This window comes from Amblyomma americanum, chromosome 2, assembly GCF_052857255.1.
Source record: "Amblyomma americanum isolate KBUSLIRL-KWMA chromosome 2, ASM5285725v1, whole genome shotgun sequence".
Taxonomy (NCBI): domain Eukaryota; kingdom Metazoa; phylum Arthropoda; class Arachnida; order Ixodida; family Ixodidae; genus Amblyomma; species Amblyomma americanum.
The window spans coordinates 120253696-120277491 of NC_135498.1; the positions used below are offsets into that span (position 1 = coordinate 120253696).

The 23796-nt window shown below is 46.1% G+C and overlaps 1 long non-coding RNA gene across 1 annotated transcript in view; it reads right to left on the reverse strand.

Moving 5' to 3' along the window:
- Positions 1-599: 599 nt before the first annotated feature.
- The window catches only part of LOC144119029 (uncharacterized), a 128069-nt gene continuing 104872 nt past the window's right edge, over positions 600-23796 (reverse strand). The window contains exons 2-4 of the long non-coding RNA XR_013312236.1: positions 3220-3327; positions 2248-2525; positions 600-2136 (exon numbers count right to left, since the gene is read on the reverse strand). This is a non-coding gene — a long non-coding RNA (uncharacterized LOC144119029). The remainder of the gene's footprint in view (positions 2137-2247; positions 2526-3219; positions 3328-23796) is intronic.

The window sequence follows — 23796 nt, forward strand, 5'->3', positions numbered from 1 at the left end:
CCATGTCAACCAACTTGCCCAAGCTTCTACAGTATAGGCAATATTGGTGTCTAACATGTACTCACCGAGCCCGTTACGAATATGCCATTAGTTAAATCATGATATTATCGGTTAAATAATTATAAGCAATTAAATATCAGCCTAACTATCAACCTAATTAGTTCATTTTGGCATCTAACGTATTTTACTGAGCTAGGGGATTCCAAATATGAAAACAGGCCACGGTGGCTCAGTGGCTAGGGCGCTCGCCTACTGATCCGGAGTACCCGAGCTCGAACCCGACCGCAGCGGCCGCGTTTCGGTGGAGCCGAAACGCGAAGGCACCCGTCTGCTGTGCGATATCTGTGCATGTTAAAGATCTCCAGGTGGCGAAAATTATTCCTTAGGCCTTCACTACGGCACCTCTTTCTTCCTTTCTCCTCTCGGTCTCTCCTTTATCCGGCCCTTCCCTTACGGCGCGGCTCAGATGCCCGCAGTTATGTGAGACAGATACTGTTCCATTTCCTTTCTCCTACACCAATAAATAAGTAAATAAGTAAGTGCTTTATTTTCTGTTAGCAATACACATGTTCAGAACGAACAGGTTGGAGGAAAAAAGCGGAGGAGGCCGCTTGACAAGTTTTGAAAACCGCTTATCGGCAGCAGTAACAATGCGGATAACAATTCTTTAAGAACAGTCACAATAAAGCGCACGCAAGAAAAAAGAAAAAACAACGATGCAGCAAACAAACAAACAAAATATAACTAGTTAATTTTACAATCTACGTAGGTATAGTAAGATCACAAAATAGGCAGCATTGACAAAATAATACACTCAAATCAATCACAGAAGATGTACATACCACAATTATTAGAGGACTCCCAGAGATCTATGAGCTTAAAGTATAGGATGGCCAATTCCATGCATATGGGCACAAACCGTTAACGATACCGCATTAAGCCCTTAAGTGTTATTTTGGCGATCGTTGCCTGAAGTCTGCCTGACCTTGAAAACCAAGCCTCTAATCGAAACAGAAACCGAAGTGACAACCAAAATGCTAGGGCACCAAATTCGCATTTAGCCTAACAACGCTAAATCGTCTGTCATTTTTTATAGTTAGTTCCTTGTTTCGGTTGCTGATAGTGAGAGAAGAGAAATCACTCACTTCCAATTGAATTCGAAATAATTTTAAAAACCCCTTCAAATGTCATTCGAACGCAATCACATCATATATTTTAGTGTGAAAGCCATTAGCATGACAGTGCCATTATTAAGTGAATGAACCTATCTCAACTGAATGCGATCAACCTTGAATTGCAGGCGACCGTAATATCTCAAGCGGAGTGCTTTTTTTTTATCGAAATGAAAAAATGGTAGTTTGGGATGACAATAAAAGCGGGTAATATTAGGCTGTGCTCCCTCCATTGGTGACTGGCATATATTCGGGACGAATATATGGTGACGAATATATATTCCGTGATGAATTTGAAACAATATCGGTAGATTGCTGTTCAAAGGTGTATTTCGGTAGATTGCTGTTCAAAGGTGTAGCATATAGCACTCGTGCACGACGAGACTGACGTTAGTCCAGCGGACGTAACTACAGTGCACCCCTCAGCACAGGGGTCTGTTTGACACAGCGATATGCGATATTTTTAATCTATAGGTGCACGCCACCGTGCCTCGGACTTCCCGAGCGAAGTTAAAAACGCCAGTTCTAAAAAGAAAAAGCCAACGGAAAAAACCAACGGTTGTTTCACAATCGTCTCCAGTTACGCCATCAAGATACCAGAGGGTAGTGACGCATTTCTGGTGCCGAGGTAGAAATCTCTACTTTCATTTCTTGGTTTTTAAAAAAGATTTTCATTCGTTTAAATGGACAGACAGGGTGACGTTTGATCGAATCCACATGGACTCTTCGTGCTCTTGAGGAAACAGTGGCGGAAGGATCGTCCAACAATTTCTTGAGCGCAGACGCCAGAAAACTCGCATACACTTCCTAGACCCTAAACGGTGTACCCTTTCCGAATTTTGTTGATGGGGAATGAGCTGCAATTCGCGCTGTTTTCCTTCGTCCATGTCAGCGCGGGAAAATGCAGGGTTTCCTGGATCTGCTGAAGCATGTACACTCGCTGGAATCCCTCGTTGAGGTTCATCTGGAATTTGAAAAGAAATGCGTCTGAATATTTTTACAAATAAATCAGCGCCGTTCACCAACTGTTATCCATCTTCACAGGCCTCAAGTGTAAACAGCTGCCACACCGTACCTCGCTCGTTATACGATGTCTCCAGATGGCTAATGATCCTGATGATGACGTGTTTTAAAAGCGCAAGCACAGCCTTCTCCGAAGACCACCTTCGCACACAGTATTTTCAGCCACAGACTCATTTCTCGGGCTTTCAACCAAAGGTAAGCTGAGCACCAGGCCAAGGCAGCGCTTGCCCATTGCATCACCGGTGGATACTCGCAGGCAGTGGTAGTCGAACTGTGAAATTCATTGATCTACATGGGCAGGCCCTCCACCATAAGCAACACCGGCGGTGCCTGGAAAAGAAAGCGACTAATACATCTTGTTGTAATACGGAAAGCCGGCTACAAGAGAACGCCTTGCAAGATAATTTTGACTAACACAAGCGTAATTAAAAATTCGTTTTGTTGGTATGTAAAAACGAAAACTTGGCCCGTCTCTCTGTACTGAGATTCGCTGGTTTAACAGCTGTAAGCATGGAATGTCTACTAACAAACTGTAGGCACAATGTACCTAGGGTCCGGAACGGAACTTGTCGCCGTCGCCGTTAATACCCGGCGCTGAAGCACAAATATTTGTTGCCACCACATGGCGAGAACACTGCTGCTTCTGCGGCAAGCCACCGCAATGCTCATCTGCGCATGCGCGCTAAGGCTACCGCACTTTGATTCTTTTCCGCGCTGCAAGTTCAAAGCCCCAAAACTCTCGAGCCGCGAAAATGCCGCCTTGTGAGCGTTATCTATCTTGCTTTCCAGAACCGAAATTTCATTCGTGTAGCTGCTTTCAATTTTTCTTATGAATAAGCATAAACCAGTTAAGGCCGTCTGCTTGTAGTCTCTTTTTGAAGGTGGAGCGCTAACACGCACTGGGTATTTGGAGAAGGCAGGTTTTTTGATATCTTGGTCAAATTGTCGCATAATATTTGATCTCCGAGCCTTAAAAATAAAGCCTATAGATATAAACGCAACAAATCTCATCGATGCTACTTACAATGTTGCTGAAGGCAGGACTCTCATTTTCAATCCTGCCGTCTAACTCGGTGTCGTAGATTGCCACACCAAACTTCATCCATGGATACGCTTCTTTGAAAGCGCACATCTGCGTTGAGAAAAAAGACTACATCTTGGTACGACATTCGGCTCTAACGAAAGAATGGCGCAAAGCTTTCGCAGGTTAGGAGCTCCCCTTACAAAAATGTTTTAGACAGTCTATAGTCGGTCCATAGACTTCTGCCTATAACATCTATAAACTCTCTATAGACAAACCCTAGAGAACAGTCTATAGCAATAAAAATCCTATAGGAAGTGTATACAAGATCGATAGATTTACGGCCATAGAGTTTTAGTACACTTTCGTCTACAGACAGTCTGTAAACTTTGAATACACAGTCTACAGACAGTCTGTAGACTATGACTACACAAAAGGAAAAATGTACAGGAATGCAATGGAGTCTATAAAAAGCCTACAGACAGTCTGTAGACCACTTTAAGAAGGGTTCGTTACCGCCGCCGCAGAAAGCGTTAAGCCTGGCCCGCATGGAGCGTTTTATGCACGCCAAAACCTGCCGCGTGTTATGCGCATGCGCACGGCGGCTCCTCCGAACTTTCACCATCATGGGCGCAAGAAGGAGGCGCGAAAAGCGCCCAGTGATAGTGCAAGTTCAGCGGTCTAACCACGTGCGTTTGACACTTTGTGCGTTTTCGCCCGCGAAAAACACTGCATGCGGGCCAGGCTTCACGTCGAGCATAATAAAGCAGCAATTTCCTATTATCATCCACCCAAGTGCAGCCATACAGCTATGAAGGAAATATTTCGCAGAAACTCCGCAGATATTTCGTTCTGGTCCGAGGTTCGAACACGGGTCCACGACCTCACCGGGGCGGTAGCTCTACCAATTTGCTAACCTGTTCTTTTCTGCCTTGAGGGATTCCCCTGAACGTTGGACAGCACATCGTATTTCTATGAGAGCGGTGCTATAACATTCGCTACGAACGCAAATTGAATAGCTTTTGCTGACATAAAAGCACCCGCCAGTTAATTCTCAAAGTAGTTTGCACTAAGGACTTCACATTGCGTCCACAGACGCAGTGTTTTAATCTTGTCATAAAACTATACAAATTCAAATACCGCGATGTGCGCATTGACAGTTCATTGTAATGGAAAGTCTTAGGACCGAGTTCAATTTTACAGCTGCCAGCTACGCTGCCTCGCCTTTCGATGTGATATAGCTGTTGTCTGTTGTTGCCTGCCCTGAATTAGCTGGATTCGTCCTCTTGATTTGGGGCAATCGTCTTTCTAAATCCGCGCTTCTCTGCCGATCTCTGGGGGTTGACGTTATCAGTTTCCTTTGCATCGCTTGCCGCGTTTTACTTAGTGTAGTTATTAGATTTGCTCGTTTGGGCCTCATGTTTGCGTCACACACGTAACAGCACATGTGCGATGCGTGGGTATTGTATTCTATTGGAGAATATGAGGCAGCTATAAACTGACAGCATCTGCAAAGCGCACTCGAACCCATTTTTGCTCTTCTCCTGAGAGGGCGAGAAGACAAAATGACAGCGCGGAGTCCGACATACAGTGGCAGTGAAGGAAATATTGACTTGCGTCACAAGCCTTTCTTACAATGTGTGGGCGAGAAGAATATTTTACTGGAGACCTTCGGGAAATTATGCTTGTTTTATACAAAACAAAGGCCGCTCCGATCAACAGCGAGATATTCCCATAAAGGCCGCCGCAGTGAAACCGAGCGCCTGGGGAACCGACGCGCCCCGGTTTCAAAGATTTGTGTCCGGCACGTTTAGACTTTGCACGGACTTTAAACCATTCTTCACAGCGAACCAGAACTGTCAAGTTTTTGTTAGAATCTGTGAATAAAACATGAACTTGTTTCCTTTCGTTTATTTAAATTCCTACATTAGATTGTTATTCCGCAGGGCACCAAACGCAACGGCGCAAAAAGCATACATGAAAATACTTTGGACTCCGTTGGCGTACAGCAGCCAACAAAGACCTTACCAGCAGAAAGATTTGCCCGTTGGCGAGGATCACTAGCGTCAAAATAATCTGAATAAAAGGAAGCGAAATATGACGAGGTTACGTAACAACGCATGCGTGTGCTTTTTAATATTCTTTATGTCATTCTATGCGGCGATTTTCTAAACTTGGGACTTCGACGTTATCGCGCTATCCAGACTTTCTTATTGCTCCTAAAGCTTCATAAACGCTTACCTTTGCGCGTAAAGATTGCTGCGCCTAAAAAGTGTACAGGAGTCTAGCGTCACTTTTATATAAGCCTATAGCAGCCTCCACGGTAGAGTTGTAGTAAAGATTTCTGAGGAGGTTGCCAAAATCCTTGTAGAAAGTGCAAGCCTTTGAAGAAAAACCACAGCAAAACATGGTTTCATTGTTATTAAAGCAGCATTGACATAAGGGCGCTTGACTGCTGCGCCAGAGTACACGCGACCAATCCAGTCGGCTGAGGCAGCGCTTCGATAGAAACTAACCGCAAACGCGCCAGTGTGCTGTGCGATGCCAGTGGAGATTATAGACTCCCAGATGGTCGAAATTATTCCGGAGCCCTCCACTACGGCACCTCTTTCTTCCTTTCTTCTTTCGCTACCTCCTTTATGCCTTCCCTCACGGCGCGGTTCTGGTGTCCACCCAGACCTGTGAGGAAGTTACTGCGACATTCCCTGTCCTCAAAAATGCAAATTGTAAATTGGTTTTGGGGAAAGGAAATGGCGCAGTATCTCACATCTCGGCGGACACCTAAACCGCACCTTAAGGGAAGGGATAAAAGAGGAACTGACCGAAGAAAGGAAGAAAGAGTTGCCGTAGTAGAAAGCTCCGAAATAATTTCGAGTACCTGGGGATCTTCAACGTGCACTCACCAATTTTTGAAGCGAAATGCTTCACTATGCTAGTCAACACCGCGCTTCGCGCGAGCCGCCGTATGTCGGAGGACGAGTGACGTCACGCGCGTCGCAGGTGGCCACTGCCGCGCGCTATGCGTCATCGTTTGACGTTCGCCGCTCTTTCACTCCCTCTCTTATTTCTTCCCTTACGGCACGGTTCAGGTGTCCAACGATATATGAGACAGATACTGCGCCATTTCCTTTCCCCCAAAACCAATTATTATTATTAAACGCGTGTTTATCGCTGAGGCCGACTGTATAACCGCTTGCCAGAAAATAGGCGTGCGCATTCAACATGGAAGGAGAAGAATGATACTACCGATACAGAAATGCTACCACTAGAGTTGGCTGAAAAACAACGATGAAATGAAAGGCTGAAAGCCCAACGAGCGTCCGAGACACCCGAACAGCGAAAAGAACGTCTCGCTAAACAACGCAGGAAAGCCGAGTCTGAAACGCGAGAAGTATGACAGGCACGTCTGGATAAATGGCCTGTTTCTCTCTCTCTCTCTCGCTCCGTGGTGTCCACCGAGATATGTGAGACGGTTACTGTGCCATTCACTTTCCTCAATATCCAAACAAAACAAGTGAGACGACGGCGTTCATAGAGTTTATTGGCGTTGACAACTTTGCAACGGCCGTTCCGCACAACCGGCTCCATATAATGAAAATGATAGCTTATAGGAAAGACATGGCGCCCGAGTTCTGTGCGATTCAAGATCCACAGGTGGTCTAAATTATTCAGGAGTCCTCCACTACAGCTACTCTTTATTTCTTCTTTCACTACCCCTTTCCTCTTTTCTCTTACGGTGCGGTTGGGGTGTCCACCGAGCTTAGACAATTTAGGCGCTGTTTCCTTTCTTGAAACAACCTATTTTTCAAAGGCCAATTTTTATTGTTCCGGAGTTCCCGGGTTCGAACCCGACCGCGGCGGCTGCGTTTTTATGGAGGAAAAACGCTAAGGCGCCCGTGTGCTGCGCGATGTACGTGCACGTTAAAGATCCCCAGGTGGTCGAAATTATTCCGGAGCCCTCCACTACGGACCTATTTGTTCCTCTCTTCTTTCACTCCCTCCTTTATCCCTTCCCTTACGGCGCGGTTCAGGTGTCCAACGATATATGAGACAGATACTGCGCCATTTCCTTTCCACCAAAAACCAATTATTATTATTGTACACCACACGGCTGTTTATTGTTTTTTTCTGTGCGTCTTCAACAGGGCAAAGCATAATTAAGAGTAACAATAATATTCCCGCTTCGCTTAACTCTCAGATTCTAATTGATATTGATTAAAACTATGATGGAACGTCGCCAGTACACTATCAGCATTGAAAGCAAGCAAGGGTTCTACTTACACTTTGAATTTATTGAGCAGAAGCCTCTTACTGGTCCACTGCTTTTTTGTGCGCTGAATGCATTAGTAATAGTACCTTATTAAGTACGCACCGGTTCCATTTGCGGTGCAGTGCCTGCGTTCACGTACTAGAGCTCGCTCATGTTGATGTTCACCACCACTTGGTTTTTAACTAATTGTCTCGGCCAGGCATATCATGTGCTCCCATGTACCCTTGTTTGTACACATTGATTGCTGGTCTGGCTGTCAAGGTTCTCTTTTTGTATTTGATAAGCGTATGTAGCTAGGCCTAGCCAACCCGTATTCATAAACTTTATTCTATATTTAAATTCACGTTGCAAAATCGGCCAGATAGTTTTGGAGTGTCCGTGTGGTCGCTTGGGGATTTCTTGGCGCACCATTACGCAGATATCGGCAGGTTTTCACGTGGCATCACATCCTGCTGTATTACACGTCATCGCACGTAATCCGAGTCGCTAATTAGTGGCCCTTAAGTTTTCCTTTAATGTGATTTGCGCACGTTGTTGTGCGACGTGCTTGTACAAATCCACTGTTTATCTTCCTGAACGAACATCGTCATTGGTGATGAAGTTGTGCCTGGCTCCCGACCGAAGGGACTCCGGTTTACTTCCGCTTTACAAACCTTTTAAAGCGAAATCTTTACCACGGCCGCTCAATTGCAACGCACTTGCTGCCATTGAGCGGCCGTGGCTTTACTATACACGCGGCTCCGATTTCGCTGCGTCTGTACGAATGACCTTGAACAGGAGGAGCGGAGCTTTGTAAGCAACCACGTGACGTACCACGTGACTCGCACCAGCTGCCGTCACGCGCTCCCGCGTCGTCGCGGCGGCTGCGCGCTGCCTAACCACCGTCTCGCTATGGACGAGCAAGTCAGCCGGAGCCGACGTCCTCGAGAGTGGGTACTCGCAGACGTCGGACAGAGGCTGATCACCCGGTCGACATTGCAAACTGGTCGAGGGATTTAGCAATCGATAGGGAGCGTAAACCCGCCAAACGGCCAGCTGAAAGCATGGGAGGGCGGGAGCTTCGCCTGGCTCGACGGTGAGCGAAAGCTGCCGAATGAAGACAGCGACGAGCCTTGTTAGCAGGCGCAGTGGAGACTGGCGAGACTCTGGAATCGATTTCTGGCAGTGCGGAACCCGCAACAACCCACGTGGTCTGTCTGCCTGTCAGACTGTGCTTCGGCCCCAAGAACCTTATAAAGTAACCTCACATGTAATCCGTGCTTTGCTTGCATAGCTAGGGTTAGCTGAGCTAAGCCGACCTTTATTTTTTTTCTTTGCAGCGAACCTGTTTTTCTACGTCACTACACCCATTCCACGAATTTGAATTTCCGAGTCGCGCCGATACCGGATTTTCCTCCGAACGGGACCATTAGCGCTTTTTCTTTAAGGGGTAATGCGTTGCTTGTCAGCGCCTTGATGTCTTATAAAATCAAGAAGGATTGATGCCGGTCAGAATTCATGGCATTTGACAGGCGTAAATGTATTTTGTTTATTTTCGTGATGCTGTTTACTAGTATTAACAACTAGCTCTGCTTGCAATCCACTTTGTGAGATAACCTACGCTGACTCTATAAAACCCAGTTAGACGGCTGTACCTCTCGCTTGCTGTAGACACCTCAAGGGAATAGTGAAGGGGGTTGAGTGGAAAAGAACTGCATGTAAGTTCACACCGAACACAGTTCAGTGGACGCGATCTTGCTCTACGTTTCCTTCGCCTACAAACCACAGTTAAGGAGGCAACCCCGTGGAACCCTTACCTCGTAAATGAAAGGGAGGCTGTGACAACGCTCGACGCAAGGTTGCAGGACGTCGCCAGTGAGGACCACCTCGACGTTGCTGCCTACCTGCACTCCATTCTAAGCACGAATACGCCTATATGAGAGTAAGAAAGGTAGTATGCTTCTTAGGAAACTAGGCGTAGGTAAAAACCAGATATGTGGGTGAAGAGACAAGGAGGACAATGACATTAGCAATGTGGATAAGTTAGTTAATGTAGCCGAAGAGTTCTACGCAAATCTATACAGTAGCCAATGTAATCGGAACGTTAATGATAAAGACAGTAGGGCACACCATTGCGGCATCCCGCCGGTGAAGAAAAAGGAAGTAAAGAAAGCATTAGGAACAGCACAAAGGGGAAAAGCATCTGACTGGGATCAGGTAACAGCAGATCTGTTGAAAGACATAGGACAGATTCTGCTACAAAAAAAAAGCAACCCTGTATACGCAATGCCTTACCACCTCGACCGTACAACAAGCTTGGAAGAATGCAAACATTTTCTTAATTCATAAGAAAGCGGACGCCAAGAAATAGAAAAAATTACAAACCAATCAGCTTACTGTCCGCTGCCTACAAGGTATTTACTAAGGTAATCAACAATAGAGTCAGGACAACCTTTGACTTTAATCAACAAAATGATCAGGCAGGCTTTCGTAAAGGATATTCAACAATAGATCATATTCACAATATACATAAGGGGATAGAGAAATGCACAGAATATAACCGACCCCTATATATATCCTTCATTGATTACGAGAAAGCATTTGATAAAGTGGAAATTTCAGCACTCATACAGCCATTGCGTAATGAGGGTGCATAAGAGCCTTATGTCATAATACTGGAACATATATACAGGAACTGCACAGCTACCATAGTCCTCCATAAAGTGAGCTATTAAATTCCAATAAGGAAGGGCGTCAGGCAAGGAGTCACGATCTCGCCGATGCTATTCACCCCCTGTTTACCATTGCTATTCCGATGCCTGAATAGGGAACAGTTGGGGATAAGAGTTAATGGAGAATACGTAAATAATCTGCGGTTAGCTTATGACGTTGCCTTGCTGAGTCATTCAGGAGGTGAACTGAAAATCAGGATCAATGAGTTACGCACGGCAGAGCGGTGAGTCTAAAAATTAACATGCAGAAAACCAAGTAATGTTCAACAGTCTAGCAAGGGAACAGCAGTTCAAGATTGGCAGCGAGCTGCAGGCAGGGGTAAAGATCTGCTTAGGGCAGGTAATGGCAGGTGGTCGGGATCATGAAAGGGAAATAACTATAAGCGAAAGAATGGGGTTCAGCGCATATACCAGGTTCTCTCAGATCATGATTACCTGATTACCAATATCTCTGAAGAGAAAAGTGTACAACAGCTGTATCTTGCCGGTACTCTCCCACGGGGCAGAAACGTGGAGGCTAACGAAAAGGGTTCAGCATAGGAAAGGACGACGCAGCGAGCCATGGAAAGAAACAGGATAGGTGTAACGTTAAGAGACCGAAAGCGGGCAGAGTCGGTGAGGGAACCAACCCGGGTTAATGACATACTAGTCGAAATCAGGAGGAAGAAATGGGCTGGGCATTTAATGCGAAGGCAAGACAACCGCTGGTCCTAGGGGTAGCGAAGTGGATTCCAAGAGAAGGCAAGCGTAGCAGATGGAGGCAGAAAGTAAGGTGGCAGGATAAAATTACGAGGCTTGCAGGCATAGGTTGGGCACAGCTTGGAAAGGACAGGGTTAATTGGAAAGACATGGGAGAGGCCTTTGCCCTGCAGTCGGTGTAGTCAGGATGATGACGATGCTGCCCGAATACATTTCAGCGCCGTTAGGTTTATTTCGTGCAGTCCGCAGAAGAACCCCGACGTCATGCCTGGCTGCGCACTCAAGACGAGTAGCGCGCCGACCGTTGACATTACAACCTTCGTCGGCGCCACGCAGAACACAAGCCAGCTGACCGTTTCTGAGTTTGGACATCCATTTGTCACGGTAGACTCCGTGAAAACGTTTTCGCCGCTACGGCGGGCAGCACAAGATGATTCGCTTGCTATGTTAGCGGGTCTCTGAAGTTGTTCTTGATGGATTGTCATGATCCGAGCGACGCCGAACCCTAGGAGAAGTAGTGCGCGTCGTGGGTCGAAAGCCATTTTATGAGCGCTAACATAAGCACGTGTTCGTGCTTATGCACTTTATTTTTAGGCGAAAACTTTATGTTTCATTGATTCAAAGCTGCTAGTTGTCGGCGTCGGAGCACAAAATATCGCTCAGCTATGGAGATGGCAAGAAGTAAAGAAAGATAGAGAAAGGGACATCTTTTATTTCCCACAGGTGCCGTGAACTAGGGCAGGTGGGCCCTGTGCGGCCCCCAGGTGGGGGCGACGTACAGGGCCCATAAAATGAGTGAGCGTTGAGTGGTCTTATTTGGCTGGTTGACGAGTTTGTTCCAGCATTCCGCAGAGGGAGTTGGCAGGAGGACCCGTGAGGGAGGGTTATTTTCGAATCCCCTGAGGATGTGCACCTGAGTTTCAGATGATGCGTGGTTGCAATCTGGTCACATGGGGTCGTATTCTCTGTTGGTGATGAGTGATAGCTTTGAGTGGCTGAGAATTAAGAGCACCTGATTTCTTCGGCGCAGGATGGCTTATGTTCTGTCGAGGTCGGGTTTGAGAGGCGGGAAAGGGCGTCATGTCTTTTTATGAACTTTGGTGATGTCGGCACAAGTGTGGGGGTCTTCAGGGATGGCTCCAGGATCCGTGGAGCGGCCGCCGGGATCGTTAATTCTCGAGCATGTCGGCCGCCCCATCCTTAGAAGCCTGTTAGTCGTCAGTGGTGTATGCAGGGACTTATTATTTTTCAATCTTTTTAGGTTGCCCCAACCTGATATATGTCCCTTCATTACCACAGTTGCCCTCATGGGCGGATACAACGACTAGATTAATTTTGCGATCGGTAGTGCAGCCGCGCAGAATGCGTGCGACGGCAATGCAGATGCAGCCTGCCGAGTAGTTTAGGATTGCTCGTTCTGTGTCACCGAGGACAGTGCGCGGACGGCGGTCAGCGATCGCTGTATCTTCTGCTGCGGCGGGGGATGGGGCGCACACCGCGGCGGTGGAGATAAGGGTAGATCGCGGCGTGGTTGCACAGACCACGTAGGTTGCACCTTGGCTTGCCGCGTCCATGAGTGTAGTGTGTTCGTCAGCACGATAGAAATCATCCATTTCTCGGGCTTTGTGCTGCCGCTTCTTCGGAGGCAGCCGCTTCTTCGGTAGCGGTTTGACAAAAGGCGTGTATGTAATACACCTGGCAAGAAGTGGAGAGGGAAGCGACTGGAGCAGCTTCGGAGCGAGGACGTATTACCGGAAAGGGCGTCGCAATCGAAATAGGACTTCAGATGGCAGAAGGCGGCGGAGCGTCGGAGGCAGCAGGTGCCAGCATCCGACCACTTGCTGCAAGAGTTAGTCGCACCAGTGCTCACGCAGTATGAGTTATAAGTGTCTTTGCGAAGGGTTTCGTGGCTGCGGGGGCGTCACTGTGTCTTCAGACTCCAATTCCGATGATGTGCGTGCAATGCAGTCAGTGTTGGCGGTAACGCTTTATTTTTTCAGTAACTTAGTAACGCACCCGTTCTCTCTTACGGTTCTCTCTTTGGGTTTACACACAGGCCTCGCCTTCACAGGTAAGGCCATCGAGAAATTACGTTGACTGAGCCGGAGTACCCGGGTTCTACACGGAGTCTTTGCGTTTATATGGAGGCGAAACGCAAATGCGCCCATGTGCTGTGCGATGCCAGTGCACGTTAAAGATCCCCAGGTGGACAAAATTATTCCGGAGACCTCCACTGCGGCACCTCTTTCTTCCTTTATTCCTTCACTCCCTCATTTATCTCTTCCCTTACAGCGCGGTTCAGGTGTCCGCCGATATATGAGACAGATACTGCACCAGTTTCTTCCCCCCCAAACCATTTATTTACTCATTTTTTACAACCCGCGGTGCCGACTACTACTATACAACGCCGACGGCTTTTCGACCGAACGAGGTGCATACGCTGTCGAAAAAAATTCAAGGGGGGGGGGGGCAGTTTGTTGACCCATAGTGCGGCGAGGCCAAAGCCTTTAGCGCGGTGTTGCTGCTTGTGTCACTGATGTGTGGTTAACAAGTTAAGTACTCAATTGTTACAACATATGTGTTTGCAGAAGCAGCCTAGTCGTTAGAACGCTCCGCTGCGGAACTGAAGGATGTTGGCTCGAATTGCGCCGTGCGCAAGGATTTTTTTTATCGAGTTGACGTCCTTTGACAGCTACAGTGTGACAGTTTTCGCGAATGGACGGACGAAGATGAAGGCGATGCCGGCTCATTCGTCTTTTGTCGCTGTGTAGCAGGGGAAGTAGTACGCTTGTGTTTGCCCGCATTCTGAGACTCCATTTAAGCGAGCGCTAGGAGGGAGGTTGCGCGGCACCCAACTCGGTCGACAGCTGCGGGGCGTCCGGCGCGGGGTCGGCACGCGCGCCGGTGGCGCCCCCTCGCGCATGCGCACTGAACCACCAATGGCGCAGAAACGTAACGGACGGACGGACAGGGTCGTTGACGGGAGTATGAGGCATTAAAGGCTTTCGCCTTGAAATTTGCAGAGGACACAGCTCCTACCCGCCGGAGTGGCTGAGTGGTTAGGGTGCTCGGCCACTGAGCCGGAGTTCCCTGGCCCGAACCCGGCCGCGGCGACCGCGTTTCGATGAAGGCTGAATGCAACAGGCTCCCGTGTGGTGTGCGATGCCGGTGCACGTTAACTATCCCCAGGTGTTCCAAATTATTCCGGAGCCCTCCACTACGGCGCCTCTTCCTTTCCTCTTTCACTGCATCCTTTATCTCTTCCTTAAAAAATTTCTTTGGGGAAAGGAAATGACGCAGTATGTCGCGCATATCGGCAGACACCTGAACCGCGCCGTAAGGGAAGGGATGAAAGAGGGACTAAAAGAAGAAAGGAAAAAAATGGTGCAACCGTCTGGAAGTCGCTGAAGTAACGAGCGTTAACTGTTTGGTAGCGCTATCAATTGTCCATGCGATTGCCATGTGATTAAGCTGCCGAGTGCTGACGTCACGGCCGCCATGTTAAGCCTAACCATCACTAAATATTAACCTAAATAGGCAATGTTGGTGTCTAACATGTACTCACCGAGCCCGTTACGAATATGCCATTAGTTAAATCATGATATTATCCGTTAAATAATTATAAGCAATTAAATATCAGCCTGACTATGAACTCAATTAGTTCATTTTGGCATCTAACGTATTTTACTGAGCTAGGGGATTCCAAATATGAAAACAGGCCACGGTGGCACAGTGGCTAGGGCGCTCGCCTACTGATCCGGAGTACCCGAGCTCGAACCCTATCGCAGCGGCCGCGTTTCCGTGGAGGCGAAACGCAAAGGCACCCGTCTACTGTGCGATATCTGTGCATGTTAAAGATCCCCAGGTGGCGGAAATTATTCCGGAGGCCTTCACTACGCCACCTCTTTCTTCGTTTCTTCTCTCGGTCTCTCCTTTATCCTGCCCTTCCCTTACGGCGCGGCTCAGATGCCCGCCGTTATGTGAGACAGATACTGTTCCATTTCCTTTCCCCTACACCGATTAAGTAAGAAAACAATTAAGTGCTTTATTTTCTGTTAGCAATACACATGTTCAGAACGAAGAGGTTGGAGGAAAAAAGCGGCGGAGGCAGCTTGACAAGTTTTGAAAACCGCTTGTCGGCAGAAGTAGCAATGCGGATGACAATTCTTTAAGAACAATCACAATAAAGCACAAGCAAGAAAACAGAAGAAAAAAACAACGAGGCAGCATACAAACAAAATATAACTAGTTTATTTTACAAGCTACGTAGGTTTCGTAAGATCACCAAATAGGCAGCATTTGCAAAATAATACACTCAAATCAATCACAGAAGATGTACATACCACAAGGATTAGAGGACTCCCAGAGATCTATGAGCTTAAAGTATAGAATGGCCAATTTCATGTATAAGGGCACTACCCCGTTAACGATATCTCATTAAACACGTAAGTGTTATTTTGGCGATCGTTGTCTGAAGTCTGCCTGACCTTGAAAACCAAGCCTCTTATCGAAACAGAAACCGAAGTGACAACCAAAGTGCTAGTGCACCAAATTCGCACTTGGCCCAACAACGCTAAATCGTCTGTCATTTTTTATAGTTAGTTCTTTGTTTCGATTGCTGATAGGGAGAGAAGAGGAATCACTCACTTCGAATTGAATTCGAATTAATTTTAAAAACCCCTTCAAATATCATTCGAACGCAATAACATCATATATTTTACTGAGAAAGCTATTAGCATGACAGTGCCATTATTAAGTGAATGAACCTATCTCAACTGAATCCGATCAACTTTGAATTGCAAGCGAACGTAATATCTCAAGCGGAGTACTTTTGTTATCGAAATGAAAAAATGCTAGTTTGGGATGACAATAAAAGCGCGTAATATTAGGCTGTGCTCGCTCCATTGGCGACTTGCATATATTCGGGAGCTGAAGAGATTTTATACAACGGTGACGAATTTGAAACAATTTCGGTAGATTGCTGTTCAAAGGCGTAGCATATAGCACTCGAGCACGACGAGACTGACGTTAGTCCAGCGGACGTAGCTACAGTGCACCCCTCAGCACAGGGGTGTGTTTGACATAACGATAGGCGATGTTTTTATTCTATAGGTGCACGCCACCGTGAGTCGGACTTGCCGAGCGAAGTAAAAAACACCAGTTCTAAAAAGAGGCACACGAGCTGTAAATCATTCGTTTTTTGCCGGCAATGTGCAGGAAAAAGCCAACGGTCGTTTCACAATCGTCTCCAGTAACACCATCACGAAACCAAAGGGTAGTGACGCATTCCTGGTGCCGAGGTAGAAATCTCTACTTTCATTTCTTCGTTTTTTTTAAAAAGATTTTCATACGTTTAAATGGACAGACAGGGTGAAGTTTGATCGAATCCACGTGGACTGTTCGTGCTCTTCAGGAAACAGTGGCGGAAGGATCGTCCAACAACTTCTGGAGCCCAGACACCAGAAAAGTCGCGCATACTTCCTAGACCCTAAACGGTGTACCCTTCCCGAATTTTGTTGATGGCGAATGAGCTGCAGTTCGCGCCGTTTTCCTTCGTCCATGTCGGCGCGGGAAAATGCAGTGTTTCCACGATCTGCTGCAGCATGTACACTCGCTGCAATCCGTCGTTGAGGTTCTCTGGGTTTTCAAAAGAAATGCGGCTGAATATTTTTACAGATAATTCAGTGCTCCTCACCAACTGCTATCTATCTTCACAGGCCTCAAGCGTAAACAGCTGCCACACCGTACTTCTCTCGTTATACGATGTCTGCAGACGGCTGATGATGATGATTTTTATGGGTTTTAACAGTGCAAGCACAGCCTTCGCCGAAGACCACCTTCGCACACAGTAGTTTTAGCCAGATACTCATTTCTCGAGATTTTAACCAAAGTTAGGCTGAGCACCAGGAAACGGGAACGCTTGCCCATTGCATCACCGGTGGATACTCGTCGGCAGTTGTGGTCGAAGCTCGAACCTCCCGCATGCGAAGCGGATGCTCAAATCACTGGCAAACTCTAGGGATGTTTCCAGATGGTCACCTTTGCCTAATGCAATTGGGGCTGGCAGCTTTCCGACTTCGGTTGTAGTTCTCCAGATCACTTAAATGGGTGAACTGTGAAATTCATTGATCCACATGCGCAGGCCCTCCACCATAAGCAACACCGGCGGTGCCAGGAATAGAAAGCGACTAATACATCTTGTTGAAATTCGGGAAGCCGGATACAAGAGAACGCCTTGCAAGATAATTTTGACTAACACAACCGTAATAAAAAATTTGTTTTGTTGGTATGTACAAACGAAAACTTGCCCGCCTCTCTGTACGGAGATTCGCTGGTTCAACAGCTGTAAGCATGAAATGTCTACAAACTGTAGACACAATGTACCTAGGGTCCGGAGCAGAACTTGTCGCCGTCGCCGTTATTACCCGGCGCTGAAGCACAAATATTTGTTGCCACCACATGGCGAGAACCCTGCTGCTTCTGCGGCAAGGCACCGCAATGCTCATCTGCGCATGCGCGCTAAGGCTACCGCCCTTTGATTCTTTTCCGAGCTGCAAGTTCAAAGCCCCAAGACTCTCGAGCCGAGAAAATACCGCCTGGTTCGCGTTATCTATCTTGCTTTTCTGAATTGAAATTTCTTTCGTGTAGCTGCTTTCAATTTTTCTTATGAATAAGCGTAAAGCAGTTAATGTCTGTTTGTAGTCTATTTTTGAAGGTGAGCGCTACCGCTGACCGGATATTTGGAGAAGGCAGGTTTTTAGATATCTTGGTCAAATTGTCGCATAACATTTGATCTTTGAGCCTTAAAAATAAAGCCTATAGATATAAACGCAACAAATCCCATCGATGCTACTTACAATCTTGCTGCAGGCAGGACTCATTTTCAATCCTGCCGTCTGACTCGGTGTCGTAGATTGCCACACCAAACTTCATCCATGGATTCGCTTCTTGAAAAGCGCACATCTGCGTTGGGAAAAAAAACATCTTCGCATGACATTCGGCTCTAAAGAAAGAATGGCACAAAGCTTTCGCAGGTTAGGAGTTCCCCTTATAAAAATTTTTAGGCAGTCTATAGACTGTCCTTAGATTTCTGCCTATAACGTCTATAAACTCTCTATAGACAAACCCTACAGAACAGTCTATGGCAATAAAAATCTATAGGAAGTGTATATACGATCTATAGATTTATGGTCATACAGTTTTAGTACACTTTCGTCTAGAGAGTGTCTGTAGACTATGAATACACTGTCTACAGACAGTCTGTAGACTATGACTACACAAAAAGAAATCTACAGGAAGGCGATGGAGTCTATAAAAAGCCTATAGACAGTCTATAGACAAATTTTAGAAGGGTCCGCTACCACCGCCACAGAAAGCGTTAAGCCTGGTCCGCATGGAGCGTTTTATGCACGCCAAAACCTGCCGCGTGTTATGCGCATGCGCACGGCGGCTCCTCCGAACTTGCACCACCATGGGCGCAAGAAGGAGGCGCGAAAAGCGCCCAGTGATAGTGCATGTTTGGCGGTCTAACCACGTGCGTTTGACACTTTGTGCGTTTTCGCCCCGCGAAAAACACTGCATGTGGGCCAGGCTTCACGTCGGGCATAATAAAGCAGCAATTTCCCATTATCATCCACCCAAGTGCAGCCATACAGCTATGAAGGAGATATTTCGCAGAAACTCCGCAGATAATTCGTTCTGATCCGAGGTTCTAACCCGAGTCCACTACCTCACCGGGGCGGTAGCTCTACCAGTTTTCTAACCTGTTCTTTTCTGCCTTGAGGGATTCCCCTAAACGTTGGACAGCACATCGTATTTCTCTGAGAGCGTTGCTATAACATTCGCTATGAACGCAAATTAGATAGCTTTTGCTGAAATAAAAGCACCGGCCAGTTAATTCTCAAAGTATTTTGCACTAACGACTTCACATTGCGTCCAGAGACGCAGTGTTTTAATATTGTCACAAAACTATACAAATTCAAACGCCGCGATGTGCGCATTGACTGTTCATTGTAATGGAAAGTCTTAAGACCGAGTTCGATTTGACAGCTGCCAGCTACGCTGCCCCGCCTTTCGATGTGATATTGCTGTTCTCTGTTGTTGCCTGCCCTGAATTAGCTGAATTCCTCCTCTTGATTTCGGGCAATCTGCTTTCTAAATCCACGGTTTTCTGCCGATCTCTGGGGGTTGACTTTATCAGTTTCCTTTGCATCGCTTGCCGCGTTTTACTTAGTGTAGTTATTAGATGTGCTCGTTTGGGCCTCATGTTTGCGTCACACACGTAACAGCACATGTGGGACGCGTGGGTATTGTATTCTATTGAATAATATGAGGCAGCTATAAACTGACAACGTCTGCTATAAACTGACAGCATCTGCAAAGCGCACTCGAACCCATTTTTGCTCTTCTTGTGTGAGGGCGAGAAGACAAAATGACAGCGCGGGGTCCGACATACAGTGGCTGTGAAGGAAATATTGACTTGCGTCACAAGCCTTTCTAACAATGTGTGGGCGAGAAGAACATTTTACTGGAGACCCTCGGGAAACGATGCTTGTTTCATACAAAACTAAGGCTGCTCCGATCAGCAAAGAGATATTCCCATAAAGGCGGCCGCAGTAAAACCGAGCGCGTAGGGAACCGACGCGCCCCGGTTTCAAAGATTTGTGTTCAGCACGTTTAGACTTTGCACGGACTTAAAACCATTCTTCACAGTAGACCAGAACTGTCAAGTTTTTGTTAGAATCTGTGACTAAAACATGAACTTGTCTCCTTTCGTTTGTTTAAATTCCTATATTAGGTTATTATTCCGCAGGGAACAAAACACAACGGCGAAATAAGCCTACATGAAAATCCTTTGGAGGCCATTGGCGTACAGCAGCGAACAAAGATCTTACCAGCAGAAAGTTTTGTCCGTGGGCGAGGATCACTTGTGTCAATCTAAACTGAATAAAAGGAAGCGAAATATGTGGATGTTATGTAATAACGCATGCGTGTGCATTATAATATTCTTTATGTCATTCTATGCGGCGATTTTTTAAACTTGGGACTTCGACGTTATCGCTCTATCCAGACTTTCCTACTGCTCCCAAAGCTTCGTAAACGCTTACCTTTGCGCGTAAAGATTGCTCCGCCTCAAAAGTGTACTGGAGACTAGCGTCACTTTCATATAAGCCTATAGCAGCCTCCACGGTTGAGTTGTAGTAAAGGTTTGTGAGGAGGGCGCCAAAATCCCAGTAGAAAGTGCAAAGCTTTGAAGAAAAACCACGGCAAAACATGATTTCATTCGGTAGCTGGCTCGGTAGCTGTGCATGAGCTCAGGCTACTCATCCGATACTTTTCACAATGCAGGTGCTTGCCTTCGCTGTGCAACTGCTTTTTGCCGCTTCTTCTTCTTCTCCTCAAGTGCCGCTCTACCATCTGCCTCTTTTTCATCAGTTTTGACCGCCGCCCAGAAGTTCCTTGAAAAAGGCCTTTTTCATCCACCTGCCCTATCTCCGATGCTGCCCCATCGCCTACCCTCATTGCCACCCGAGGACGTCATCTTGGACCATCAGTGGCCAGTCTCATCACCAAGAACATCATCTGATAATTCTATCAGCCATATAAAGCCCCTGCGGTCATCGCAGCCGCTCTGTGGGCTCGGTAGCTGTGCGTCAGCGCAGGCTACTAATCCGATACTTTCCACAATGCAGGTTAGTAATGAGTTTTCCCAATTTGCTAAAATAACCGGTAACTACTTATTAATGCAGCTGCTGATCCCTCAGTGCTGCTGTAGTATTGATGCCTAGTGTTCACATGTTCTTCGTTTTCTTTTACTATTGTCAGGCCATGTTGAAACTAACCCAGGCCCCAACCGTTACGACAGCATACTTTCCGAGCTCGAGAAACTAACTACCGGACAAGCTACATAATTTTAGATCTGCAGGACATTAAACACACACTGAAAACTACCGAAACAACCTTGGCCAACTTAAACAAGCGCATGGACACTCTAGAATCACACTACGCCACACTTTCTACTCTCCATTCTGAAATCGACGCCCTGAAAACTTTAAACACTGAACTTACCTTCAAGGTCGACAAACTGGAAGCACGTATGGACGATGCAGAAAATCGGTCTCGCCGTAACAATCTCATTTTTTACAATATTCCTGACACTAACCCCACTGAATCGTATGCAGACTCGGAAGAAACAGTCATTCGCCATTGCTCCACTCAACTAGGTTTTGCCATCGAGCCCAATCTAATCGAGCGTGCTCACCGCTTCGGACGCCGCTCTACTGATCGCATCAGGCATATCATCGTTAAATTTACGTCATTTAAAACTAAAGAAAGCATAATTTCCTTAGGCAATAAGCTGAAAGGCACCAACTACAGTATTGACGAAGACTTCTCCCTTCCCGTCCGTAACGCCCACAAACGTCTTGTAGCCTTTGCCAAATCGGTATCCGTTAAGTTCTCTTTGCGCTTCAAAACATTATACATTGGTCCTAAACGCTACATATTCGATTAATCATCACAAACAGTCAAAGAGGTAAAATAGCAACCATCTCAGCCCCTGTCGACAGATCGTTCTGGGCATGTACACCAAGAAGTCCTTTCATTGTCGGCAATCTTTACTAACGTGCGAAGTTTCATTTCAAAGCGCGACATTGTTTCCCATATCGTCACTTCATCTGCCAGTAACATACTAGTCCTGAGAGAAACGTGGCTTAACAGCGATATTTCCTATATTGAAGTGCTTGCTGACTTGCCAAATTTCTGTGTTTTTCACAAATATCGCCCAGATCGAAGAGGAGGAGGGGTACTGATTGCCACCGCTCGAGACCTATCATGCTCAGCCATTAAATTTTTACCAGATATAGAAATAATATGGGGTTTTATGCCACGCTTCACCTAAATCAGTTGTGATAGGCGTTTGCTACAGGCCTCCTAACAGTCCAGGTTTCCCGCGAAAACTTAACGCATTGAATGAAATTAGACCTAAACACCCTAACAAATGCACTCTCCTATTCGGAGACTTCAATTTTCTGAATATCGACTGGAATAATCTAACCGCTACAGGTAATAAGGATGCTAATGAAATTCTAGACGTTTGTCCTAATTTTAATCTCATTCAAACTTTATTCGAGCCAACTCGTGTAACCGAAGACTGCGCAAATATTCTAGATCTATTATTAACGAATAACCCTGAATGCGTTCATTCTATCACGTATCTACCAGGCGTAAGCGATCATCACGTCATACATGCTGGCTTCACGATTAAACCATGCTTACGCGCAACAACTAAAAGAAATATCCGATTATACGATAGAGGAAACTATTCAGCAATAAATAATGAAATTTGCGCATTTTTGCCAGCATTTAAATCTAACTTTAATCAAAGATCCATTCATGATAACTGGTCCTTGTTTAAGAGGAAAATCGACGATTTGGTCGACAGGTTTATTTCGATCATAAATATACGAACTAACCCTCAAAACCCATGGTTTACAAATACACTCAGACGCCTTAAAAATAAAAAGAAGCGTCTCTTCCGATCGGCCAAGTTGCTTCCTATGCAGAACGCTTGGAACAAATATTACGCAGCCGAAAAAACGTACTTATCAAGTATTCGAGAAGCCAAGCGCATCTTTTTCAACTCCAATCTGCCTAAAATGTTGTCAACTAACCCCCGTAGGTTCTGGCAAGTAATTAACCCCCAGCACACACGGACTATTTCCCTCACCGATGGTTCGGGTGAAACTGTATGCGAAACAGAATGCGCCAATATGTTCAACGCAGCCTTTTCTTCCGTGTTTACTAATGAAACAGATCCGGCATTTCCTCCAAACGCCCCGTTAAATAAAGATACTATGCCTTCTCTTACATTTTCTTCAGCAGGAATTTCGTCACTAATTGAAAACATTAAACTTTCATCCTCTGCAGGAACTGACAATATCAACGCTAAAATACTGATTAATACCAAAGATATATGTTCATCTCTGTTGTGCTTATTATTCGTTCAGTCACTCTCCACAGGTCAACTGCCCATAGACTGGAAAACTGGGAAGGTCGTTCCAGTCTACAAATCAGGTAACAAGAACTCGCCACTTAATTACCGTCCCATCTCTCTAACTAGTATTCCCTGCAAAATCATGGAACATGTCATCTATACCCATATCATGACATTCCTTGATTCGAACAACTTTTTTCAACCTGCTCAGCACGGGTTTCGTCGGGGTTATTCCTGCGAGACCCAACTTGCTACGTTCATTCACGATCTGCATGCTAATCTTGATTGTAATCTACAGACTGACATCGTATTTTTAGATTTTGCAAAAGCCTTTGATAAAGTACCCTATAAACGCCTCCTGATAAAACTTTCCCAACTAACTTTGCACCCCCATATTTTGAAGTGGATTGAAGAGTTTTTAACTAATCGTACGCAGTTTGTCTCCGTTAACAATAAGAACTCTAACTCACTCCTAGTAACTTCGGGCGTTCCACAGGGATCTGTGCTTGGCCCACTACTGTTTCTCGTGTACATTAATGACCTGCCTTCAAACGTAAGATCTAACATACGCATGTTCGCTGACGATTCTCTCCACTGCTGACCAATCTTCTCTTCAAAATGATCTCAATGCTGTTCAGAAGTGGTGTAATAAGTGGGTAATGGAACTTAACCCACGTAAATGCAATCTTTTGTCCATCAGCCGCCGCGGTAATCCTCTAATTTTCTCTTACGAAATATCAGAAGTTCCCGTACAACTAGTTCAGTCATACAAGTACCTAGGCATAACAATTTCTAGCGATCTTTCTTGGAGCTTGCATGTTAAAAAACATAATATCGTCAGCAAACAAGACGCTAGGTTTCCTCAAGCGCCATCTTCAACATGCTCCAAAACATGTCAAGTTATT